The following is a 26566-nucleotide window of genomic DNA, read 5'->3' on the forward strand; positions in this document are numbered from 1 at the left end:
AGTTCCCAAACAGAAAGGTAAAGATTTTACTCCCCCTCCACCAACAATCACACTCCACGGCTTTTCCGAAACTACGGGTGCTGTCCAACTATCAACAATCCTGGGGGAGTTTTGTTTAAATTATTTGCGAATTTGATTTCGATCTTTTGATCATAGGACTGGGCATCCCAGTTACCAGCCATTTTCTCGTGAATGATGAGTGGAGTCCACTCATCGTGAGAATAACCCACCTAGCATGGAAGATACCGACAGCCCCTAATTGCTACATGAGCGATTCAGGCATACAAAACAGATTATTATTTGAAGGTTTAGAGTTTGGCACATGCAAATTTACTTGGAACGGCAGGTAAATACCGCATATAGGTAGATATGGTGGACACTCATGGAATAAACTTGGTTCAAGGAATTTGGATGCACAAGCAGTATTCCTGCTTAGTACAGATATTTTGGCTAGCAAAGGATTCTAAATAGCAAGCACCACATGTTAGAGGATCCATAACAATATAACTTCTATACAAATATACCCAAGCATAACTCATTATGTTGTCTTCCTTGTCCAACTTCAACTAATTTGATCAAGTTTGAAAAAAATTAATGGGGCTCACAATCATAGAAGATGTCCAAGATAGTATATTTCTATGTGAAATCTCTCTTCCTTCAATATTCTTTCATGAATTGTTCAAGTGACCAATACAATGTTTTCTAACCTTCAATAAATTTACCACCTCTACTTCTTATATGTGAAGTCATTACTCCCCATGGGATAAGCATATGAAACATATATAATTTCAGATTTATGATATTCAAATCATTCAACTATTTACTCATAGGATATAAGTGAAGCACACGAGTAAATGACAAACTACTCCAAAAAGATATAAGTGAAGGTCAATGAATAGTTAAATAGTTATGTAGCTTTGTGAAGACTCTCTCTCATTTAAGAATTTCAGATCTTGGGATATTATTCAAACAGCAAGCAAAACAAAATAAAACGACATTTCAAGGATAGCACTCGTCATGTGAAGAAGCAAGAACTTAGGCTCAATCGAAACTAACCGATAATTGTTGAAGAAGAAAGGTGGGATGCCTACCGGGGAATCCCCAAGCTTAGATGCTTGAGACATCTTGAAATATTATCTTGGGGTGCCTTGGGCGTCCCCAAGCTTGAGCTTTTATGTCTCCTTAATTCCTCTCATATCACGGTTTCCCAAATCTCAAAAGCTTCATCCACACCAAACTCAACAAGAACTCGTGAGATAAGTTAGTATAAACCAATGCAAAAACCTTATCATTTTCTACTGTAACAAATCACTAAAATTATTATTCAACATTGCATACTAAATACCTATGCATATTTAATACTCCTATCCTCAAATAGAATCATTAAGCAAGCAAACATATGCAAACAATGCAAACATAACAGCAATCTGCCAAAACAGTACAGTCTGTAAAGAATGCAAGATTCATCATACTTACCTAACTCCAAACATTATGAAATTCTACCACATTGTATAAAATTATCAGAGCTCAATATGCAAAAAGTTTCAACATTTTATCATATTCTGACTTTTCTAGGGAATTTTTGCAACAGCGGTAAACTTTCTGTTTTGAAACAGCAACATGTATACCTGCAAAATAGGCATTGTAAAGGCTATCCTTGACATTTTTATTGAAAATAGAGATGCAAAACGTTATTATAAATAACAGCAAGCAAATACTAACAAAAAAATGACACTCCAAGCAAAACACAAATCATGTGGTGAATAAAAATATAGCTCCAAGTAAAATTACCGATGAACGAAGACGAAAGAGGGGATGCCATCCGGGGCATCCCCAAGCTTAGGCTCTTGGTTGTCCTTGAATATTACCTTGGGGTGCCTTGGGCATCCCCAAGCTTAGGCTCTTGCCACTCCTTGTTCCATAGTCCATCGAATCTTTACCCAAAACTTGAAAACTTCACAACATAAAACTTAACAGAAAATCTCATGAGCTCCGTTAGCGAAAGAAAACAAACCACCACTTTAAGGTACTGTAATGAACTCATTATTTTTTTTTATTGGTGTTAAACCTAATGTATTCCAACTTCTCTATGGTTCATAACATCCGATACTAGCCATAGATTCATCAAAATAAGCAAACAACACACGAAAAACAGAATCTGTCAAAAACAGAACAGTCTGTAGTAATCTGTATCAAACGTATACTTCTGGAACTCCAAAAATTCTGAAATAAATTGGTGTACCTGAGGAATTTGTCTATTAATCTTCTTCAAAAATAATCAACTTAAAAGCACTCTTCTGTAAAAAATGACAGCTAAACTCGTGAGCGCAAAGTTACAGCAAGATCACCTTAACTTCCACCCAAGTCTTCCCAAAGGTTCTACTTGGCACTTTATTGAAACAAAAGCTATAAAACATGATTACTACAGTAGCTTAATCATGTGCACACACAAAAACAGTAGGGGTAAATATTGGGTTGTCTCCCAACAAGCGCTTTTCTTTAATGCCTTTTACCTAGGCATGGCGATTTCAATGATGCTCACATAAAAGATAAGAATTGAAACATAAGGAGAGCATCATGAAACACATGGAAAGCACATTTAAGTCTAAAAAACTTCCTATGCATAGGGATTTTCTGAACAAACAATTTATGGGAACAATAATCAACTAGCATAGGAAGGCAAAACAAGCATAAGTTCAAGATTTTCAACACATAGAGAGGAAACTCGACATTATTGCAATTCCTACAAGCATATATTCCTCCCTCATAATAATTTTCAGTAGCATCATGAATGAATTCAACAATATAACTATCACATAAAACATTCTTTTCATGATCTACAAGCATAGAAATTTTATTACTCTCCATATAAGCAAATTTATTCTCATGAATAGTAGTGGGAGCAAATTCAACAAAATAACTATCATGTGAAGCACAATCCAATTGAAAATTAAAATCATGATGACAAGTTTCATGGTTATCTTTATTCTTTATAGCATATGTGTCATCACAATAATCATCATAAATAGGAGGCATGCTTTCATCATAATAAATTTGCTCATCAAAATTTGGGGGACTAAACATATCATCTTCATCAAACATAGCTTCCCCAAGCTTTTGGCTTTGCATATCATTAGCATCATGGATATTCAAGGAATTCGTACTAACAACATTGCAATCATGCTCATCATTCACATATTTTATGCCAAGCATTCTATGTAATTCTTCTTCTAGTACTTGAGCACAGTTTTCGTTCCCATCATTTTCACGAAAGACATTAAAAAGATGAAGCATATGAGGCACCCTCAATTCCATTTTTTGTAGTTTTCTTTTATAGACTAAACTAGTGATAAAACAAGAAACTAAAAGATTCGATTGCAAGATCTAAAGATATACCTTCAAGCACTCACCTCCCTGGCAACGGCGCCAGAAAAGAGCTTGATGTCTACTACACAACCTTCTTATTGTAGACGTTGTTGGGCCTCCAAGTGCAGAGGTTTGTAGGATAGTAGCAAATTTCCCTCAAGTGGATGACCTAAGGTTTATCAATCCGTGGGAGGCGTAGGTTGAAGATGGTCTCTCTCAAACAACCCTGCAACCAAATAACAAAGAGTCTCTTGTGTCCCCAACACACCCAATACAATGGTAAATTGCATAGGTGCACTAGTTCGGCGAAGAGATGGTGATACAAGTGCAATATGGATGGTAGATATAGGTTTTTGTAATCTGAAAATATAAAAACAGCAAGGTAGCAAGTGGTAAAAGTGAGCGTAAACGGTATTGCAATGCTAGGAAACAAGGCCTAGGGTTCATACTTTCACTAGTGCAAGTTCTCTCAACAATAATAACATAATTGGATCATATAACAATCCCTCAACGTGCAACAAAGAGTCACTCCAAAGTCACTAATAGCGGAGAACAAACGAAGAGATTATTGTAGGGTACGAAACCACCTCAAAGTTTTCCTTTCTGATCGAGCTATTCAAGAGTCCGTAGTAAAATAACACGAAGCTATTCTTTCCGTTCGATCTATCATAGAGTTTGTACTAGAATAACACCTTAAGACACAAATCAACCAAAACCCTAATGTCACCTCAAGTATCCACGGGTATGATTATACGATATGCATCGCACAATCTCAGATTCATCTATTCAACCAACACAAAGAACTTCAAAGAGTGCCCCAAAGTTTCTACCGGAGATTCAAGACGAAAGCGTGTGCCAACCCCTATGCATAGATTCCCAAGGTCACGGAACCCGCAAGTTGATCACCAAAACATACATCAAGTGAATCGATAGAATACCCCATTGTCACCACGGGTATCCCACGCAAGACATACATCAAGTGTTCTCAAATCCTTAAAGACTCAATCCGATAAGATAACTTCAAAGGGAAAACACAATCCATTACAAGAGAGTAGAGGGGGAGAAACATCATAAGATCCAACTATAATAGCAAAGCTCACGATACATCAAGATCGTGCCAAATCAAGAACACGAGAGAGAGAGAGAGATCAAACACATAGCTACTGGTACATACCCTCAGCCCCGAGGGTGAACTACTCCATCCTCATCATGAGAGCACCGGGATGATGAAGATGGCCACCGGTGAGGAATCCCCCCTCCGACAGGGTGCCGGAACAGGGTCCCGATTGGTTTTTGGTGGCTACAGAAGCTTGCGGCGGTGGAACTCCCGATCTAGGTTATGTTCTTGGGGTTTCTATATATATAAGAGCTTTTGGCGTCGGGAACAAGCCAGGGGGGTCTCCGGGCTGTCCACGAGGTAGGGGGGCGCGCCCAGGGGGTGGGCGCGCCTCCCACCCTCGTGGGCAGCCCGGGACTCTTCTCGCCCAACTCTTTTACTCCATGGCCTTCTTCTGGTCCAAAATAAGCTCCGTCAAGTTTTAGGTCAATTGGACTCCGTTTGGTTTTCCTTTTCTGTGATACTCAAAAACAAGGAAAAACAGAAACTAGCACTGGGCTCTAGGTTAATAGGTTAGTCCCAAAAATCATATAAAATAGCATATAAATGCATATAAAACATCCTAGAAGGATAATATAATAGCATGAATACTTCATAAATTATAGATACGTTGGAGACGTATCACCTATCGGTATGTTTAAAACTGGAATGATGAAATGTACTACACAGTAAATAATTGCACATATAGAGCATCACATTGTGAACAACTGAAATGAACAAATCATGGGTTTACTCACTTGTCACAGATGGGCTCGTTCCCGTGGGAAGAGCACGGACCCTGGATGCGCTCCATGTTGTCGCAGATGGGCTCCTTCCCAATTGGAAGAGCACGGCTTTAGGGTGCCCTCCCTGATGTCGCAGACGGGCGCTTTCCCCTTGGAAGAGCAGATGGGCTCTTTCCCCTTGGAAGAGCCGGAGAGGGTGCCCTCCTCGTGGTCGCCGTCGATGAGGTCTGACTTGGAAGCTGTGGATCCCAAGCCAGTGTCGCAGAATGTGTCCTTCAGAAAAAACAAAAGGGGCTCGATGGCGCTGTAGAATGGAAAATTGTTGACAGCGAGCCAGAGGAGATCAGCGGCGGGGCCATGGATGACATCAACCCGAGGGGTTTGGGGTGGGCCACTTAACCTGTGACACAGGCCGCCTCAGGGAATCACTGTCGATGACCTCGATGTCGTAGCCGGCGGACGAGACATGCCCGCATACTCTAGCCCGCTGCTTGAGTGCCTGCCGCCAGTAATGGTCCTCAGCTTCCTCGGCGACGTCGGGTGAAGAGACCGCTATACACCTCTTTTGGGCCAGTCGCTCCTCGAGCTCCACGGGAAGCGTAGCCGGGCTTAGGCTGCGACGCTCTGGAGTGCGGGATGGGAATGGGGATGGGGATGTGTGGGAAAGGGGGCGTTTGGCAGGCATCATCTAAGAAACTCAGGGCGGCCTGGGTGTGGAGATCGGTGGGTAAGCTGCACGGGCAAACTGGCAGATGTTGACAATGGAGGCCTTGCGGCGGCGGCGGGGACTTTGCTAGGGTTTCGAGCGAGGGAGGGTGTGTGTGTGCGCGCACACACACACCCGAGGAGGTTTTGGTGTGTGTGTGTGTGTGTGTGTGGAGGGGGAGTGTTTGAGGAAATGACGCGGGTACTGAAAATTTTACTATGCGGGAGTCAAATTCCGGGCTATTGAAAATTTTGATGATAGTGCATCGCACATGGTCCGGAGATAACAACCGTGTGTTATGAAAAAGAAAAACCCTCGAGGCGGGCAGATATTTTCGATGCAGGCGGGATTGGGAAGAAGAAACATCGCACACGGTCCGGAGATAACAACCGTGTGTTATGAAACAGAAAACCCCTCGAAGCGGGCAGATATTTTTGAGAGTGTGAGTCTCGTGGATCCCAATGTATTGTGCGGGTGTGTGCGTGACAGGTGCACCGGCGTGGCAAACAGTTAGTTTGAGTGAACCGTGTCTGTTGCGTCATCCGACATGTCTAATGTTCATAAATTTGGCGAAAAATGACGCGGGAGAGGGTCAGAACACTAAGACAGTTGCATGTGGACCAAATTTATGTATCAAAGGGTGGTTTGATTTTCAAATACCAAATGCAACTTCGATGTGGCACCTCTCTCACAAACCGCACGGTATTGCTTGCTCCCACCCTCTCGTGTCGGCACGAAGGGAATCCTAAGCTATGAATGCATGCCCCCTCCCCCTCAACCGAGGTTCACCTAGCAAAGTGCGAAGTAGCTAGCAGCCCCCCTCCTCCCTCGTGTCGGCACGAAGGGAATCATAAGCTATATATGAATGCATGCTCCCCCCAACCGAGGTTCACCGTAGCAAAGTGATGGATCGTAAAACGGACCAAGAATAATCCACCTTGGTCGTACAACCTCTCTGTTGTTGTTGGTCAAAGTGATGGCCGTCCATGCGACCCCGGAGATGGGCTAGCTCACCAATAATCACGCAAGTAGCTAGTCCCCAAAGACAACCACTGCATGCGTGTGGCCCGAACATATGTATGGAGAGGTGTGTTTTTGAGTAACAATGAACAACTTTGATGTGGCACCATGATTTCAAACTAGAAATCCCCACACTGAGTGAGGGTTAGGTTGACGATGCATATCTATGTTACACCACACTTCAAGCCAACGACGGGGATTCATATATGCATGCATGCGTGCATAGTATATGCGCTCAAACTTAATTAGGTCTGAGTCTCACCATGAACTATACTACGATAACACGAACCAAATAAAGAATCCGCCATGGTAACCTATCTTGTTGTTGGTCAAGGTGATCATGGATGTCCACGCGGGCCCATGAATATATAGGCTTGTCGCCAATAACCACGCGAGGGAGTGTATCGATCGAAGGCAACCACTACATGCATATGTATGGAGGTGATGCGTGCATGCATGTTTGAATACACAACATTGATCTGGCGCGTGTGTCAAAAATCGTACACTAGCTCCCCACACAGAGCGAGATTGGTTCATGATGGTGTCGTTGTACTAGCCACTTCGACTTGATGGGAGGGATTCATGCATACACATGCATGTGTGTGTGCTCAAAGTGTATCATGCATGTCATCCTAGAGAAAAAATAATAATCCCCTCCTAAGTCAAATTAACCTCTCTTGTTGTCAGGCAAAAAGAAGTGATGGACCAAGCGGGCCCACAGATGGAAAGCATCGATATCGCTGATAACCGCTTAAGTGGGTGCAAGAGGATAACCACCACCGCTTTGCATGTGGGCCAAACATATATATGTTGAATACCCAAAATGCACAACCTTGATGTGCCACATGCCTCAAAAACCGCAAACCATGCATCCACACAGAGCGAGGTTCATATCAAGCGTACTACATATGATGGTCCCCTTCCCCCTCTTCACCGCATGCTATATGCTCCTGTCGTAATATATGTACAACCCAAAAGAATCCTCATCGATGGTGAAATTAATTAACCTCTCCCGATGTAGGTCAAAGTGATGCATGCATGCATCGACGATGGCCTCGTGGGCCCACAGATGGAAGCGTCACACGTGAGTGTCCTAGGTAGGATATATATGCATGTGGCTCAAAAAGGTGTTGTGTGATGTTTGAATAACCAATTTCACTATTTTGATGTGGCACGTGCCTCGGTAACCAAAAAGTCCCGACACTGAGTGAGGTGTACTTGTTCACGGACGCATACGTATAGTATATATGATAGTCCCCTCCCACCTCTTCGACGCGTACTATATACCACCATAACACAAACAAAAAAGATTCTACCTTGCTGGTCAAATTAACCTCACTGCCGGCTGTTCGTCAAAGTGATGGACGACGACCTCGCGGGCCCACAGAAAGCGTCACACGCGAGTATCGAGTGTCGTGTAGGACAACCATCGACTGCATGTGGCCAAAACATTTATGTATGAAAGGGTTGTGTAATGTTTTAAATAACGATTTCACGACTCTGATGTAGCACCAGCCTGCCAAACAAAACGGCCAACCCACACGGTGGCTCACAACTCGTAGTGTACTGTGAGCCACCCGCCACCCCCAGATGCACACACCCACACACACACACCGCGAATCCACCGCAACTATGATGCATGTTAAATTAATTATCCCGCGGTGAACATACATGTAACCAAAGGAGGGATGTTTTAATTTCAAAAAAATCACAGAGATCATTAAGACGTTTTAGTACATTGATTGATTGATTTTCTATGGGTATTATGTGCAAAAATCAAATTTGAGCTACATGCACACGTGACAGTGCACCTAAATGGATTGCAAAAACACATGTCTCACTGGGTGCATGTTTACTCCCCGTGCAACAAATTTCAAACATTGAGAATCTTGATTTTTAAATTCTGGTACATACAAAACTTATTTGAAGTTCATGAAACTTATCGTGTTCATATGGACACCAATACAAAGTGGCATTGTACTTTTTTTTGTAAAATTTGAGACCAGTTTTGATGTAATCTTTATCTAATTGCAGACGGGAGATTATTAATAATTGGGAACCAATATCCCAAACGAATTATTTATTCGAACAGTGAGCGTTAGACCAACAATGGATACGTGCCATGCTTCGGTTAAGCAAAAAAGCGGCAGCATTAATCATCCAAATAGAAAAACAATATACATGTTGTCGCGCGACCCGTGTGGCGTGCGAGCAGGCGTGAGTTGACGGGACGCATGCGAGTAGTCCGCCACGCAGGCAGGTGGGGATGCCTGCGTGCAGGTGTGTGAATTGACGGAGGCGTGCTCGCTGCGCAGTGTCATCGGGAGGCATGCGAGTAGCTGTGTGAAACTTTGGTAGGCATGCCAGAAGTCCGGTACGCAGGCTCACCGGGAGGCGAGCCATCGGTTTGACTGCCGCCCGCCTCTCTCCCACAACTCCCACTACTCCATATTAATGGTGTGCCCGAGGGCACACACAATCCTCTCACTCCTCTTGCATCCTCGACGCCGCTCTCAGTCCTCAAAGACGTCAGTGTATGAGGATGCCGCCGAAGCGCCCCATCGGAGGGAGTGGCAACGCCGGGGCTGCTAAAGCACCAGAGCACGGCGTGGAGATGGAGACAGAGGTTGTCGTCATCGCCGGCGAGTTATCGCTGCACCCTGACGTCGTCGACGGCGTCGAGCTTCCACAGCGGGAGGCGGAGTTCCACACTGACTCCGACGACTACTCCGGCGACGACTACGACGACCACTCTGGCGACGACTCCGACGACCACTCCAGCGACGACTCCGACGACAACGGAAAGCTGGTTAGTCATCTATACCCATTTATGTGTCAAATAGATCATAGGGTTTCTCTGGTTACTCCTGCCTTCCCCTTTTTGGAATAGAAATCCTGTAGTTATGTTCTCCCAATCCATGAAATCTAAGTAAGTTTCGTTAGATCCGTGTAGTGTCTTGATTATTTGAATGGTACAGGTGATTAGTGATTAGTTGTTTCATCTGTGCAAATGATTTCTGCTAGTAATCCGACTAGGGTTAGTGCTCGTGCTAATAATTCCTAGCCAGGACTTGACAATTGATTTTGAATTACCTACATATGTTTGTTCCATTATTTTCTTCAAGATTGGTCTGTACATAGACGACTGTGCTTAAAAATTGAACCATAATCTCTGAATATGTATATATAAATAGCCATAAATTCCTAATCCTACTTCACGGCATGTAATCAGTGATTTGATGCCAAATTTGTTTTACTATATGTATAGGTGTTGTCTGACGATGTGGACAGCGAGGATGAAGATGCCCAGAGGAGGTACAAGAGGCGAATCCTGAGGGAGCTTTATGCGGGAATGCATAACAGGCGTATTAGGACCTAGAACGACGGCTATGGATGCCCATTTTGCAACCACAAGATTCATGACACGTATCTAAGTGTTCTTGCGCATGCAAGAGGACGGGCCGTTGGCTCCTTCAAGCAGAAGTATTCTCGCAGGGTAGCGCACGGCGCGTACGCCGAGTACCTGGAGAAGCTTCAAGATCGTGCCGGCCGCATGTGAGATGAGATGTGGGATGGATCGAACTATGTACACTTGAGTATGCTTAATGACGGTTGAACTATGTACTTATGGTTGAACTATGCTTATGTACGTGTACGCTTATTATCTATGTCTGAGTATGTTAAATATTTCACCAAATTTTGGTAAAAATTACAATGGGGGACCCATAAACCAGGACGGAGGTAGTACGTCAATCACACATGGTTCCCAAAATTGGAACCGTGTGCAATGACTATCATTTTGCCTGCTGCGTCAATCACACATGGTTCACTCTAGCAAACCGTCGCCCCCAAAATTCTTTGTGTGACAGAAAACCCTCACCACCCAATTCAAAAAAGAAAAAAGAAAACCCTCACCATCCCCATGTCACAAAAACCCTCACCCCGTCCGGTATGTTCCCCATTCACACCTGCATAAGCTCCTCCGCGTCTATGCCATGGAACCGCCTATCGCGGCGGTAAACACTTAGCTCGATGCCTGCCGCCGCCAGGCTGCCGGCAAAGCCCACCGCATTTCGCCACTTCCGCTTGCTGCCGCCTATCGCCATCGACTCTCTCGACGCTGCTCGCGGTCAACCCAGCTACGCTCGAGGGGGGGGGGAATCTGCCGTACTAAGGGTTCTTTCTCATGGACGACAAGGTAACTAATTTAACGAGATATTATCTCATCTCTTATCCCAGTTCATCTGCCTCCTTTAATCACCCGGAGGAAATCGCCGTGAATTTATTTTTATTCGAGCTGATTTGAGGGTTTTCTTTCATTCATAGAATGTACAGTGCGCCGATGCTTCAGGACTTGGCGAGCACTGCCAGAGATTCCATCTCATCGTACCAGATAACTTGAGGACGCGCGCGGTATATTCAATCTCACCCTAAATCGGTTGGCATGGCCTACTTTCCTGAACATATTCTAAATATTGCTACATTTGGATAAAAGGTGCCACATGCACCATATACGTCAAAGGGGATTTTCTCCCTCTTCTTTCTATATAAGGCAAATTAATGATGTATTGTTCTTTCGATTACTCTCATATTTCCATGACATCATGTTTACCCTATCTGTTTAATTATAGACTTTTGTCCTTCGATTTCAACTGTTGTACAGTTCTTTCAATTTGGGCCCATATTTGCATGTTACCATATTTTATTTAACAACCCTACCATTTTCTGCAGGACATCCCTCGCTATGCAACAGATTATGTAGTGCACAATTTTCCCCTTTACATACATCAAGGCTCCACGAATGTCATACTGTGCACAAACCATGGATTTACAATCGTTGCTACTATAAGACTTGATGAACGTGGTGACTCCTATTTTGGCACTGGCTTTTGGAATGAGATTGCAAAGTTTTATGTACTGAAAGCTCGCACTAAAATTGCACCGCACATAGAAGGGACTGGTCATGATATACATGCTAACTTCCCCGACAAAATCATCCGTCCAGACTTTGTTCGAAGTAAGTTTTCTTTTCAACTATCTGCATATGTTGGCTTACCCAGCAATGTCAAATGAATTGTGTAGTATTTAAGCAACCAATTGTTATTCCCTTATCTTACTATATTCCTACCTAATAACTTCTAGTTACCAATACACTTTTCTATTGCCCTGTTTTAACTAAATATTCCTTGTACTCCCATTTCTATCAGAAAGCGCCGCTGACAAGGAGACTCCAGAGGTGGAGAACGGGGCTGCCAACAAGCGGAGGCGGGGCGAGCTAGAACCACAAGCGACTCCAGCAGGCCTAGACTTAATTAGCAGCCTCCCCGATGATAAGTTGAGAGTCATCATCTCCCTCCTCCGAATCAAATATGGGGCTCGGAAAACCCTCCTTTCCCGGCGGTGGCGCCCCCTATGGAACTCCAGCCCTCTCGACCTCATCGACACCCACGAGCTCTGCCATGGCTATCGCAAAAGCTTAGATGCATACTCCAAGATCCTCGGCAGTCACCTTGGCCCAACCAAAGGCCTTAGAATGGGCAAGTTCCATTCCAGCGGCAAGGACCGAGCCAAGCTTGACGACTGGTTCCGATCCCCCGCCCTAGATCAGCTCGAGGAGCTCACTTTTGATGATGGACATATGCGGTCGCTGCCAACGTCCGCACTCCGCCTCGCGCCCACGCTGCGCATCGCCAAGTTCAGGAACTGCCATTTCCCACCCCTTAATGACGCGCCCGCTCTTATTCTACCACGACTGAAGCACCTCGAGCTCGTCGTCGTCTGCCTCTCAAAGGGTGACATGGAGCGCCTGCTCCGTGGTTGTACTACACTCGAGTACCTTCATCTTAAGGCGATCAATGGGTTGAGTACCTTCCACATCACATCCATGACTCTCTGGACTATTTATGTGTGTTGCTGGTGCGGCAGGAAGACATCACAAAAGGTGGACCACGGTATGGTTATCCAGGACACACCTACACTTGAGAGGTTAATTGTAGTTGATCAAGAAGGTCCAACAAGAATCAATGTCATTTCTGCGCTGAAATTGACAGTGGTGGGCTACTTGTCTGACAAATACTCCGAACTTGTTATTGTATCCACACCCGTTCAGGTACAATAGCCGCCTTCTACCTCTCCTTCTACAAATTAACATTATTTCTAATTTTGAAGATGTTTGTTCGTCTGTCATTCAGAAAATGATTCCGACAAGCTTGACCCCGAAACTGCGCACAGTGAAGGTCTTGGCACTAGAATCTATCGGGCCCGACCTGGAGCAAGTTGTCAGTTTCCTGAGATGCTTTCCGTGCCTGGATAAGCTATATATCGAGGTGATCTTCCTTTCCTGTTAAATGTTAACCATAAGGGAGTTCAATTTGTGATACCTTTTTCCAAGTTTACAATGACAATGTACTACGATTTCTAAAGGTTCTTTTGGAGGATTTCAGTACATATGGTTACAATCAATAAGCATTTCTCCTTTGGATTCAACTGTACTAATTTTCATAGGGAACTTTTCATCCACTCCAACCTCTTGTGAAGAAGGCTACATTTTTCTAGAATGTAATCAAATGCCCATGTTAATCATGTCCGATCAAAGATGGCATGTTAGTGCATTTTACAAATCCTGCAAACCAAATAGCTAGTCCTGTAGTAATGTTCAAAACTGCATGTAGGCACTAACACGTTTTCTTCTTTTGCAGATAAGATTAGGCCCAGTGGTGGATAATGTGATACAATATAACAATCACGTCGAATGCCTAGATCTGCATCTCTCAGAAATTACTTTGAACTCCTACCGAGGGACCTTACCGAAGATTATATTCGCCAGGTTCTTTGTTCTTAGAGCAAGGGTGCGGAAGGAAATGAGGTTTGCCCTACATTTATTTCGCAAAAATGAATGGTCTGTTTATCAGCTCCGGCGCCTGCGGCAGAATGGAGTAGGCTCCAAAAATGCTGAATTTCATTTTGGAACTTCAGATGACATAGTAATCGGAAGTCATCAGGTCAACCCCATACATGACTTCTCAGTGGCTGTCCCCTTTGCAAAAATTGTGAGGTTTCGAAGCTAGACTTAGAAGCGGTGATATTAGTTTGAACCTCTCTGATATCCATGTTCAGCGCATCAGCGCGAGCATTTGCAGCTGATGAGCTGAATTTCATTTCTAATATCAGTTTGAACCTTGTAACCTTTGAATTTGAGCCATATAACTCTGGAATTTGAACCTTGTAACATTTCGAGCTTTTGTGGTACAATCGTTGAAATGGCATCGTATGAGACTCGTATATTGCTAGCACTATTTTGACCTTAATATGGAATGGTCTTAGATTTTATTAACCATTCTCGAATCAGTTTACCTTGTCGATCTCACAGCACATGATCTGTATAGCTAACTCGACTGCGATTTTCGACATTATTGCACACAGTTGGTTTCTTCCACCGTGTGCACTGTAGAGCGCAGAATTAATTATCGCACTCGAGTGTCCACGCCCGGGGTGCGGTGTTGTCAAGCGTGCACTGGATTCTGGAATCCTCCGCTATGAACGCCGTGACAAGACGTGCCGATTACAGGCCGACCGGCCCCCATTTATTACAGCGGCCATTTAACCTACCCTTCTGTCTCTTCAACCTTTCGATCGCGCCCCACCATTGCAAGAAGCACACCCACCGCGAGAAATTCTTAGAGGGTATCCTGCGCGGCTCCAATGGCACCCCGAGTGGCTGCCGACGACAAGCAGCAGTTCACCATGCGTGCTGTGGTGGACACTCACAAAGGGTTCAGGGACCTCTCGGTGGTGTACACCAACGACCCGGTCTGGGAGGAGCACTCCCTCCACATCATGGAGCTGTTGCTTGCCGAGGAGAAGTACAAGGTGTTTGGGTTCGACCTCGAGTACACCCGCGCTTGTGCCAGGTCTCGTCCCAAGGTCGCCATCACCCAGATGTGCGTGTGCCACCACGTCCTCGTCTACCACTACTGCCTGGCCACAAGGCCTTGCGAGCGTTTCGCCAGGTTTGTCAACAGCCCCCACTACATGTTCGCTACGGTGGACATCACGAACGATGTAAAGGCGCTCGAGAATTCGGGCATCGCCTGCCAGAATCTTGTCGACATCCAGGGCCAATACAAGATTAGGGGCAGCAAGGTGCAACAAGGACAAGCGTGCCTGGCACTCGGCCTGGATGGAGAAACTCGACAAAGCTCACGTCGTGTACGCGGCCAAGGAGGCGTACATGAGCTATGACATGTACAGGCGGATCGTTGACATGAGGAAGTCCCTCCTTCCCCAAAACGGCCAGGGATCCAGCCGGAAGCAGAGCAATGGCAAGCGTCGTCGCAACAATAAGTAGATGATTAGATCCTCGTTTCTCCTACTTTAGTATGCATGTAATTGCTTTCTTTGGTGTGTGGAAATGTTATGTGTGTAGTCACTTGTGTAATTGTATGCTTAATTTGGTTATGCAATGCTGTCTTTTTAAGTATATATGTTGATGTTGTAGACAGAGTGATAACCCACAAGTATAGGGGATCAATTGTAGTTTCTTTCGATAAGTAAGAGTGTCGAACCCAACGAGGAGCTAAAGGTAGAACAAATATTCCCTCAAGTTCTATCGACCACCGATACAACTCTACGCACACTTAACGTTCGCTTTACCTAGAACAAGTATGAAACTAGAAATAATTTGTAGGTGTTGTTGGATATATTTGCAAGATAACAAAGAGCGCGTAAATAAAAACTAGGGGCTGTTTAGATGAAGACACAACTAAGTTAGTTTTAGTAGAGAGCTTTTTGTCAAACAAGAAAGTTATTTGTCCCTAGGCAATCGATAACTAGACCGGTAATCATTATTGCAATTTTATTTGAGGGAGAGGCATAAGCTAACATACTTTCTCTTCTTGGATCATATGCACTTATGATTGGAACTCTAGCAAGCATCCGCAACTACTAAAGATCATTAAGGTAAAACCCAATCATAGCATTAAAGCATCAAGTCCTCTTTATCCCATACGCAACAACCCCCTTACTCGGGTTTATGCTTCTGTCACTCAAGCAACCCACTTTAAGCGAATCATGAACGTATTGCAACACCCTACAACGGGAATCCCTCATGCTTGTGCGACACGGAGAGCACCATAGGACAACACCAATAATAAAACATGCAACTCAAACCAATCACGATCATCAATTAACCCATAGGACAAAACAGATCTACTCAAACATCATAGGATAGCCATACATCATTGGGAAATAATATATAGCGTTGAGCACCATGTTTAAGTAGAGATTACAGCAGGTAAAAGAGGGGTTACACCGCTGCATAGAGCGGGGAAGAGTTGGTGATGATGGCGGTGAAGTTGTTGGTGTAGATTGCGGTGATGATGATGGCCCCGGCGGCGTTCCAGCGCCACCGGGAGAGATTGGGAGAGAGCCCCCCTTCTTCTTCCTTAACCTTCTCCCTAGATGGGAGAAGGGTTTCCCCTCTGGTCCTTGGCTTCCATGGCATGGGAGGGGCAAGAGCCCCTCCGAGATTGGATATGTCTCTCTGTCTCTGTCTCTTTCTGTTTCTCCGTTCCAGATTCTGCCCTTTCACCGGTTCTTATATTCCCGGAGATCCGTAACTCCGATTGGATTGAAATTTGAACACGATTTTTATCCGAATATTAGCTTTCTTGCGGTGAAAGAAGGGCACCAACCGCCTTACAGGGTGTCCATGAGGGTCAAGGGCGCGCCCCCCTGCCTCATGGCCCCCTCGGGCATCGTCTCGCGTTGATTCCACTTCCAAAATTCACATATATTCCAAAAAAAATCTCCGTCAGTTTTTATCCCGTTTGGACTCCGTTTGATATGGATTTTCTGCGAAACAAAAAACATGCAACAAACAGGAACTGGCACTGGGCACTGGATCAATATGTTAGTCCCAAAAATAGTATAAAAAGTTGCCAAAAGTATATGAAAGTTGTATAATATTGGCATGGAACAATAAAAAATTATAAATACGACGGAGATGTATCACAGAGCGTAGATGGTGTGCGGACAAAGAAAATCACATCGCACACGGACTAAACAATGGAACCCGTCGGTGATGTTTTCATCAATCACTCACAGTTGTATACCAGCAATCGTTTGCTCACAACACACACGGCTTGTTAGCAGTAATCGTCTGTGTTATTATCTGTCTTCGCACACGTCTCTGATTACAGACTTGTTTGCCTCGTATCACACACATCTTGTTCATTTGAACCATTTTTGTTCTCATGTCTCAACGCAAATAGTTCATCCAAGTGAACCGCATGCCGTATATCGCACACACCTTGAATCTTGCTGACCGTTTCTTTTGTGTTGCCTAATCACAAACAGTTCATCCAAGTGAATCGTATGTTGTATCGCACCCACCTTCATCTGGCTGCCCGTTTCTTTTGTTCCTCATCATCGCAAATGGTTAATTGAGCTGAACCTTATGCCCTACATCGCACACGCAACTAAAATCTAAACCGTGTTTGATGCATCCTCGATCGCAAACGTTTTGCATCATTTCTGACAGTTTTCATACAACACTGTTTGCGATTATTGCATCGCACACAGTTTCTCGAAGGGTCTCTGATCGTAGTGTCGCGTTAGCAGCATCCTGCAGTAGTGCACTAGTGAAACCTATGGCCCCCGGGTCTATTTTACATCATATAAGTTTCCGATCTATAATTCTAGTTTACTATTTGTTTATTTTGCAATCTTTACTTTCCAATCTATACAACAAAAATACCAAAAATATTTATCTTATTATCTTTATCAGATCTCACTTTTGCAAGTGGCCGTGAAGGGATTTACAACCCCTTTATCGCGTTGGTTGCAAGGTTCTTGATTGTTTGTGCAGGTACTAGGCGATTTGCGTGTAGTCTCCTACTGGATTGATACCTTGGTTCCCAAAAACTGAGGGAAATACTTACGCTACTTTGCTGCATCACCCTTTCCTCTTCAAGGGAAAACCAACGCATGCTCAAGAGGTAGCAATACGCTGGTGTGTGAAAGGTGTAACTATCACACGCGCTCTGTCTTGGTTAACTGATTGCTTTCATTAACTACATCACACACGATTTGATGTAGAAAACTGTGTGGCATTGGGCTATCCATCGCAAGCGCCTTTACTGCTAGAACCGTTTGCAAAGGTCCATGACCGTCTGTTCTATTTTTATTTTTTCCTGTAATTTATTATTCTAATTGGAAATTTTGAAATACGAAACATGCAATTCAAATTCTCAGCACAATGGTTCAACAACGAATCCATAAATAAAATTGCCAGTACAATATGTTCAGTAATTACAGGATTAGGCAACAATTAACTATGATGAACCATAGTATTTAAAGGCGGTAAAGGTGAAGAGACAAGTGTAAATCATTTTGACTACCGACGGTGTTGAAGAAGCGGAATGCCCATAATGTGCCTTCCTGCATGTCATAGGCACGAACCACTTTTGTCCAACCCCTTGTGACGATCGGCCGCCCATCCTTCACCGCCTTCAGGAAGAATTCTAGAGCATTATCATGGTAGCATGAATTATATACTTTAACCTTAGTTGCCTCCACTCTGGTCATGTAGTTTGCAGGGTAATCATTAGTAAATAGCTTCAGAAACCACTGAAAAGAGAAAAATATCAGATACTAAGGTCTAATAGAGTAACTTGTTGTGGGCAGGGGCAAAAGGCAACACATTACTTACCATCCTAAAGTTCACTGTTGTCTTTGACAAAGTGTAAATAAAGAGCTTAATTCCAATCACCCGTTTCTTTCACCTAACAATCTTTCTTAGTTTCCTCACTTGCCGCTTGTTCATGAATATCTCATTGCCCCATACGCAAAAGGGATCGAAGCGTGGATCAGTACCCCTCATATATGTACCTACAAGCAACCAATAAATGTTAGAAGCTAAACTGAGATTGCACAAATGATGTAAAATACAACTACCTATGTTCCTAAGTACAAGTATTTTTTTTGAGATTTCAATATGAACTACATACGGATGTATATAGAATTATAGATATAGTTTAGATTAGAATCTAGATTCACTCATTTTGCTCCTTATGTAGTCTATATTGGAATCTCTAAAAATACTTATATTTAGGAATAGATAGTGTATAAGACATGGGATGCAGTTAACCTCGACGGCAAACAACAACATCGCCCATTGTAGCCCTATGTAAGTACATGGAAAGCCAATGTTAACTACAAAAGGGTTAACATCCACCAAAAATAGCAAATGGTAATAAAACGGCAACATCTGTAGTGATATCTTCATTTCGAAAGAGTAGCACGGTAGCAAAGGGACGGATTAAAAAATGGGTACAACTGTTAATTGCAACAGGCTTAACAACATCCTAATTCATGTTTGTAAGTTTGTAGCCATTGAAATACAACTCTTTAAAAATGGATACAACTGTTAATTGCAACAGGCTTAATGGCCATTGAAACCGGTACTGATAAAAAATGCAATTGGCAGAGTTAAACATCACAAGGCAGGTGCTGCCAGAGCAGATAATGGCCCAGTTGTCTATAAAAAGGTAGGGAAATAGCTCAAATGTGTTAGGCATGTTTACTACAACATGCTTAATACATCGAAGTACAAAACATAGCCATTAATTGCAACTGGTATTGGTAAGATTGAACTGGTGGGTACATACTTGGTAAGTCCTGAGAGGTAGTTGCTGGGGCACTTCATCTTGGCCAGAGCCCGCCCAAAGTCAACGGTGGCGGAGACGAGATGTTCCTCCGGGTCGAAGCGTGGATCAGTGCCACTGACATGTGTACCTACAGGCAACCAGTAAATGGTAGAAGTTAAGCTGCAATTGCACAAATGATGTGAACTACTGTAAGACATGGGATGCAGCTAACCTTGACGACAAACAACAGCATCGGCCGTTATGACACTGCGTAAGTACATCGACAAGCATGTTAAGTACAACAGGGTTAGCATCCACCAAAAATAGCAAATGGGGCAGCATCTCTAGTATATCTTCATTGCGGAGAGTAGCATGGTAGAGAATGGACAGATTAAAAAATGGATACGACTGTTAATTGCAACAGGCTTAACAACATCCTGAGTCATGTTTTCTAAGTTTGTAGCCATTGAAATGCAACTGTTTAAAAATGGATTCAACTGTTAATTGCAACAGGCTTAATAGACATTGAAACCGGTACTGATAAAAATTCAATTGGCATAGTTAAACATCACAAGGCAGGTGCTGCCAGAGCAGAGAATGGCCCAGATGTCTATAAAAAGGTAGGGAAAGTAGCAAAAACGTGTTAGGCATGTTTACTAGAACATGCTTAATACATCGACCGTACAGAACATAGCCATTAATTACAACTAGTATTGGTAAGATTGAACTGGTGAGTACATACTTGGTAAGTCCTGAGAGGTAGTTGCTGGGGCACTTCATCTTGGCCAGAGCTCGCCCAAAGTTAGCGACGGCGGAGCCGAGCTGTTCCTCCGGGTCGAAGCGTGGATCAGTGCCACTGACATGTGTACCTACAGGCAAGCAGTAAATGGGTAGAAGTTAAACTGCAATTGCACAAATTATATGAAATACTGTAAGACATGGGATGCAGCTCACCTCGACGGCAAACAAAAGCATCGGCCGTTATGACCCTGCGTAAGTACATGGACAGGCATGTTAAGTGCAACAGGGTTAGCATCCACTAAAAATAGCAAATGGGCGGCATCTCTAGTGATATCCTGAGTCATGTATTGTAAGTTTTTTGTTGGTATTGGTGAAATTGAGCTGGACATGGTAATATTTGAACATCACACAATGTGTGGTACTGAAATAAACAAGGCACAAACATGCTTAATACATCAACCGTACAACTCATAGCCGTTGCAAGTGGTATTGGTAAGATTTAGCTGGTCAGATCTTACCTGTTAAGTCCTGGGGGTAGTCATTGGGGGACTTCATTTGGACCAGAGCCTGCACCATGTAGGCGGCGGTGGCGGAGGCGAGGTGTTCCTCCGGGTCAACACACACAGCGGCCATCGCGCCATGGACCGTCATCAGCTCCTGGCGGGGGGGATTTGGAGGCATGAGGATGTTTCACAGGTGCCATTTAAGCAATCAGGCCGGGGACGTGATAGAGATCGGTGGGTTACCTGACTGGATTCGAGCAGAACGTAGATGTGGTTGAAGTTGTGGTCGCGGCGGCGGCGGTTTGAGATGCCGGTAGGGGGAGGCGCGAGGGAGGGCGGGGGAGATACTAAGGGGAAGGGGATGTGGTTGGAGGAATAAATTCTGAAATCGTGCGCCTAATGAAAATTTCGGTGCGAAACTTGAAACTTGGGCGGGGGAAACACACAACACAGACGAAGCACGTAAAATACTTGTGTGCGAGAAAAAAGAACGTTGGCAGATCCCGTCTCCAAAAAATGTACACGTATACTTGATTTTTTTCGGTCAATGTACGCCTGGTTTATTAGGAAATATCGCACAGGTAACTGACTTATGGGTCATTAACGCAAAAAACGCAGACGGGTACGGCATAGAAACCATGTGTTTTGTGATCTTCTAATGATTAACGCAAAAAAATGCACACGGGCACACATGCTAATCAACGCTCAAACCGCCGCCCTCCCTCGCGCCTCCCCCTACCGGCATGGACGACGCCTGGAGAGAGCTTTGGGATGGAGGGCAAGGCAGCCGTACAGTGCGGTGGTATTCAAGAGCTCAACCACAAACGACAACAGAAATTTGGCTTCCCTTACAATTTTTCTCGTTCATTATCGCACACGGTTCATCTCCGTCGCTTCCAGAAACAATGTGCGCTGAGCCTATTGTGTGTTGCGTTATGATTGGCTGGAACCCCAGCCACGCGGATCGCGCATGTGCACTGTTGGATGCACCGCGATCGAACGACAATCCATATCCCTCACATCACACCCATGCACCTGTAGCTGGATTGGATTTATATGCGCTAAATGCCTAGAAAATACACATAATCCCCTAAATATGGTAAATGAGCCCGGAAAAATGCCAAATTTGAAGATGGTGATTTGCAGGGTGTATGTTCGTCATATAAAAAAACTCAAGGGCAAAGAACGAAGAAAATTTGGATTCCCCTTCAATCTTGAGGATTTTCCTTTCGAAAGCATGGAACTTCCTCGGTGATGGTTCGATTTATGAAGGGCGTGCATGACAACATAAGCCAAACCTTCTCAAATTTTTACCAGGGCATGGTGAGGTCATACCATGGCACCATGCCAGGCGTCATGTTTTTTAAGCATTTATTTCATTTTTTCAATAGTTGAAACCCCAACAAACAAACATTTGTGGTTGACTATTGCCACACATTTCATCGAAATATCTGTCCATTCCTTGTAGAAGGCATGAAACTTTACTAAATGGCACGACCATGGTTTTCTAGGCCGTTCTTGTGGACCCTTTCATGCATCGATTGTTTGAGCTTGAATTATGCGCATTAATGCCTAGGAAATGCACATAATCCCCTAAATATGGCAAATGAACCCGGAAAAGTGCCAAATTTGAACACGGTGATTTGCAGGCTGTATGTTCATCATAGAAAAAAACTCGTGGACAAAGGACAAAGGAAATTTGGACCCCCCCTTCAATCTTGGTGATTTCCCCCTTGAAACCATGAAACTTCCTCGGTGATGGTTCGATTTATGAAAGGCGCGCATCACGACATAAGGAAAACATTCTCCAATTTTTACCAGGCCATGGTGAGGCCACACCATGGCACCACGCCACGCATCATGTTTTCCAACCATGTGTTTCATTTTTTGTATAGTTGTTAACCGAGTAAACAACGCGTTTATGGTTGACTATTGCCACACATTTCCTTGAAATATCTGCCCATTCCTTGTAAAATGCATGAGAATGTGCTAAATAACACGAGCATGGTTTTCCAGACCATTCTTGTGCACCTTTTCATGCACCGATTGTTCGAATTTGAATTATGTCCATTAATGCCTAGAAAATGCACATAATCCCCTAAATATGGTAAATGAGCCCGGAAAAATGTCAAATTTGAACACGTTGCATTTGAGGCGGTATGTTGATTGTTGGAAAAAAACTGAATGACAAACTAGGATGGAAATTAGGATTCCCCTTCAATCTTGGGGATTTTCCCTCTCGAAAGCACGGAACTTCCTTGGTGATGGTTAGATTTACGAAGGGCGTGCATGACTACATAAGCCAAACCTTCTCAAAATTTACCATCGCATTGAGGTCATACCATGGCACCATGCCAGGCGTCATGTTTTTTAAGCATTTATTTCATTTTTTCTATAGTTGAAAACCAAACAAACAAACATTTGTGGTTGACTATTGCCACACATTTCAACGAAATATCTATCCATTATTCCTTGTGAAAGGCATGGGAATTTACTAAATGGAACGAGCATGGTTTTCTAGGCCGTTCTTGTGGACCCTTTCATGAATCGATTGTTTGAACTTGAATTATGCGCATTAATGCCTAGGAAATGCACATAATCCCCTAAATATTGCAAATGAACCAGGAAAAGTGCCAAATTTGAACACGGTGATTTATAGGTTGTATGCTCATCATGGAAAAAAAATTAATGGACAAAGGACAAAGGAAATTTGGACCCCCTTCAATCTTGGTGATTTCCCCCTCGAAACCATGAAACTTCCTCGGATGATGGTTCGTTTTATGAAAGGCACGCATCACGACATAAGGAAAACATTCTCCAATTTTTACCAGGGCATGGTGAGGCCATACCATGGCACCACACCAGGCGTCATGTTTTCCAACCATGTGTTTCGTTTTTTGTATAGTTGTTAACCGAGTAAACGACGCGTTTATGGTTGACTATTGCCACACGTTTCCTTGAAATATCTGCCCATTCCTTGTAAAAGGCATGAGAATGTACTAAATAGCACGAGCATGGTTTTCCAGACCGTTCTTGTGCACCTCTTCATGCACCAATTGTTCGAATTTGAATTATGTTCATTTAATGCCTAGGAAATGCACATAATCCCCTAAATATGGTAAATGAGCCCGGAAAAATGCCAAATTTGAACATGTTGCATTTGAGGCGATATGTTGATTGTTGGAAAAAAACTGAATGACAAACTAGGACAGAAATTTGGATCCCCTTCAATGTTGGTGATTTCCCTCTCGAAAGCATTGAACTTCCTCGGTGATGGTTCGATTTATGAAGGGCGTGCATGATGACATAACCCAAACCTTCTCAACTTTTACCAGGGCATGGTGAGGTCATACCATGGCACCATGCCAGGCGTCATGTTTTTTAAGCATTTATTTCATTTTTTCTATAGTTGAAAACCCAACAAACAAACATTTGTGGTTGACTATTGCCACACATTTCAACGAAATATCTATCCATTATTCCTTGTGAAAGGCATGGGAATTTACTAAATGGCACGAGCATGGTTTCCAGGCCGTTCTTGTGGGCCCTTTCATGCACCGATTGTTTGAACTTGAATTATGCGCATTAATGCCTAGGAAATGCACATAATCCCCTAAATATGGCAAATGAGCCCGGAAAAGTGCCAAATTTGAACACGGTGATTTGCAGGTTGTATGTTCATCATAGAGAAAACTCGTGGACAAAGGATAAAGGAAATTTGGATCCCCCTTCAATCTTGGTGATTTCCCCCTCTAAACCATGAAACTTCCTCGGTGATGGTTCGTTTTATGAAAGGTGTGCATGACGACATTTTTACTAGGGCACGGTGAGGTCATACCATGGCACCACACCAGGCGTCATGTTTTCCAAGCATGTATTTCATTTTTGTATAGTTGTTAACCCAGTAAACGACACGTTTATGGTTGACTATTGCCACACATTTCCTTGAAATATCTGCCCATTCCTTGTAAAAGGCATGAGAATGTACTAAATAGGACGAGCATGGTTTTCCATACCGTTCTTGTGCACCTTTTCATGCACCGATTGTTCGAATTTGAATTATGTGCATAATTAATGCCTAGAAAATGCACATAATCCCCTAAATATGGTAAATGAGTTCGGAAAATGTCAAATTTGAACACGTTGCATTTGAGGAGGTATGTTGATCGTTGGAAAAAAACTGAGTGACAAACTAGGACGGAAATTTGGATTCCCCTTCAATCTTGGTGATTTCCCTCTTGAAAGCATTGAACTTCCTCGATGATGGTTCGATTTATGAAGGGTGTGCATGAGAACATAAATCAAACCTTCTCAGCTTTTAACCAGGGCACGGTGAGGCCGTACCATGGCACCGTGCCAGACGTCATGTTATTCAAGCACATATTTCATTGTTCTATAGTTGATAACCCGGTAAATGACACGTTTGTGGTTGACTATTGCCACACATTCCATTGAAATCTCTGCCCATTCCTTGTAAAAGGCTTGAGAAATTACTAAATACCACGAGTATGGTTTTTCCAGACCGTTCTTGTGCACCCTTTCATGCACCGATTGTCTGAATTTGAATTACGTGCATTAATGCCTACAAAATGCACATAATCCCCTAAATATTGTAAATGAACCCGGAAAAGTGTCAAATTTGAACACGGTGATTAGCGGGGTTTATGTTCATCGTAGAAAAAAACACATGGATGAAGGACAAAGGAAATTTGGATTCCCATTCAATCTCGGTGATTTACTATCGCACACGATTCATCTCCGTTGCCTCTGCGAACCGTGTGTGTTCACTCACACATGCAAAAGGAAAAGAAAACCCTCGCCCACTTCGTCCCCACTCACTCGCCGCGGACTCCTCCGCAACTCTGCACCCTAAGCTCGACGGCTGTTGGCGGCGGGCGTAGGTCGCGCTCCAAACGGCACCGGATTTCGCCTCCACCGCTTTCTGCCGCCTATCTGCATCGACATTCTAGACTCTGGTCGACTGGGGTTTTCTGCGGTATTGGGCCGGGGATTTTTCTCATGGAGAAGGTAATCAATTTAATTACCGAAATATTCACTCATCTCTTATCGCAGTCCGTCCGTCGCTGTTAATCAACCGGCGGAAATCGCCGTGGAATCATTTTTGTTCTAGCTGATTCGTGGGTGTTAATTCATTTGTGCACAGTGCGAGCACAAATCAGGCAACTGTGGTCGTGGCCAGTCGGAAACGAAGTTCTATCTCAGCATTCCGGATGACTTCAGGGAGCGCTCGGTATGTTCAATCTCAACCTACCGCGGTCGGCATGGCCTAAATTTGTGAACATATACCGTCTGTTGCTACATAATCTATATATTTGCATCGAATCTTTGTTACATTATCTATTTTTTATTCTATATTTTTGTACTTTGCTTGCATCTATATATGGATATGTTCTATCATTTACTCCCATATTTGCATCTTGCTCGGTTATTTCAATATATCTAATTTACGATCTTAATTTTCATTTCAAGCTGTACATCCCTTGCTATGCAAGAACAGGAGTAGAAGGAAATCTTGGGCTTTACTTTGCTGATGACTCCCAGGATGTCATATTGACAACACAACATGGATTTACAATGACGGTTAGCGTAAAACTTGATAAAGATGGTCACTCCTATTTTAATGCGGACCTTTGGAGAAAAATGTCTAAGTGTTATGAACTGAAAGCTAGCAATAAAATTCTAGTGCGTGCACGACGGCCTGGTCTAATTAACATAGATGT

The sequence above is a fragment of the Aegilops tauschii genome, chromosome 3 (genome assembly GCF_002575655.3).
Source record: "Aegilops tauschii subsp. strangulata cultivar AL8/78 chromosome 3, Aet v6.0, whole genome shotgun sequence".
NCBI classification, from domain to species: Eukaryota; Viridiplantae; Streptophyta; class Magnoliopsida; order Poales; family Poaceae; genus Aegilops; species Aegilops tauschii.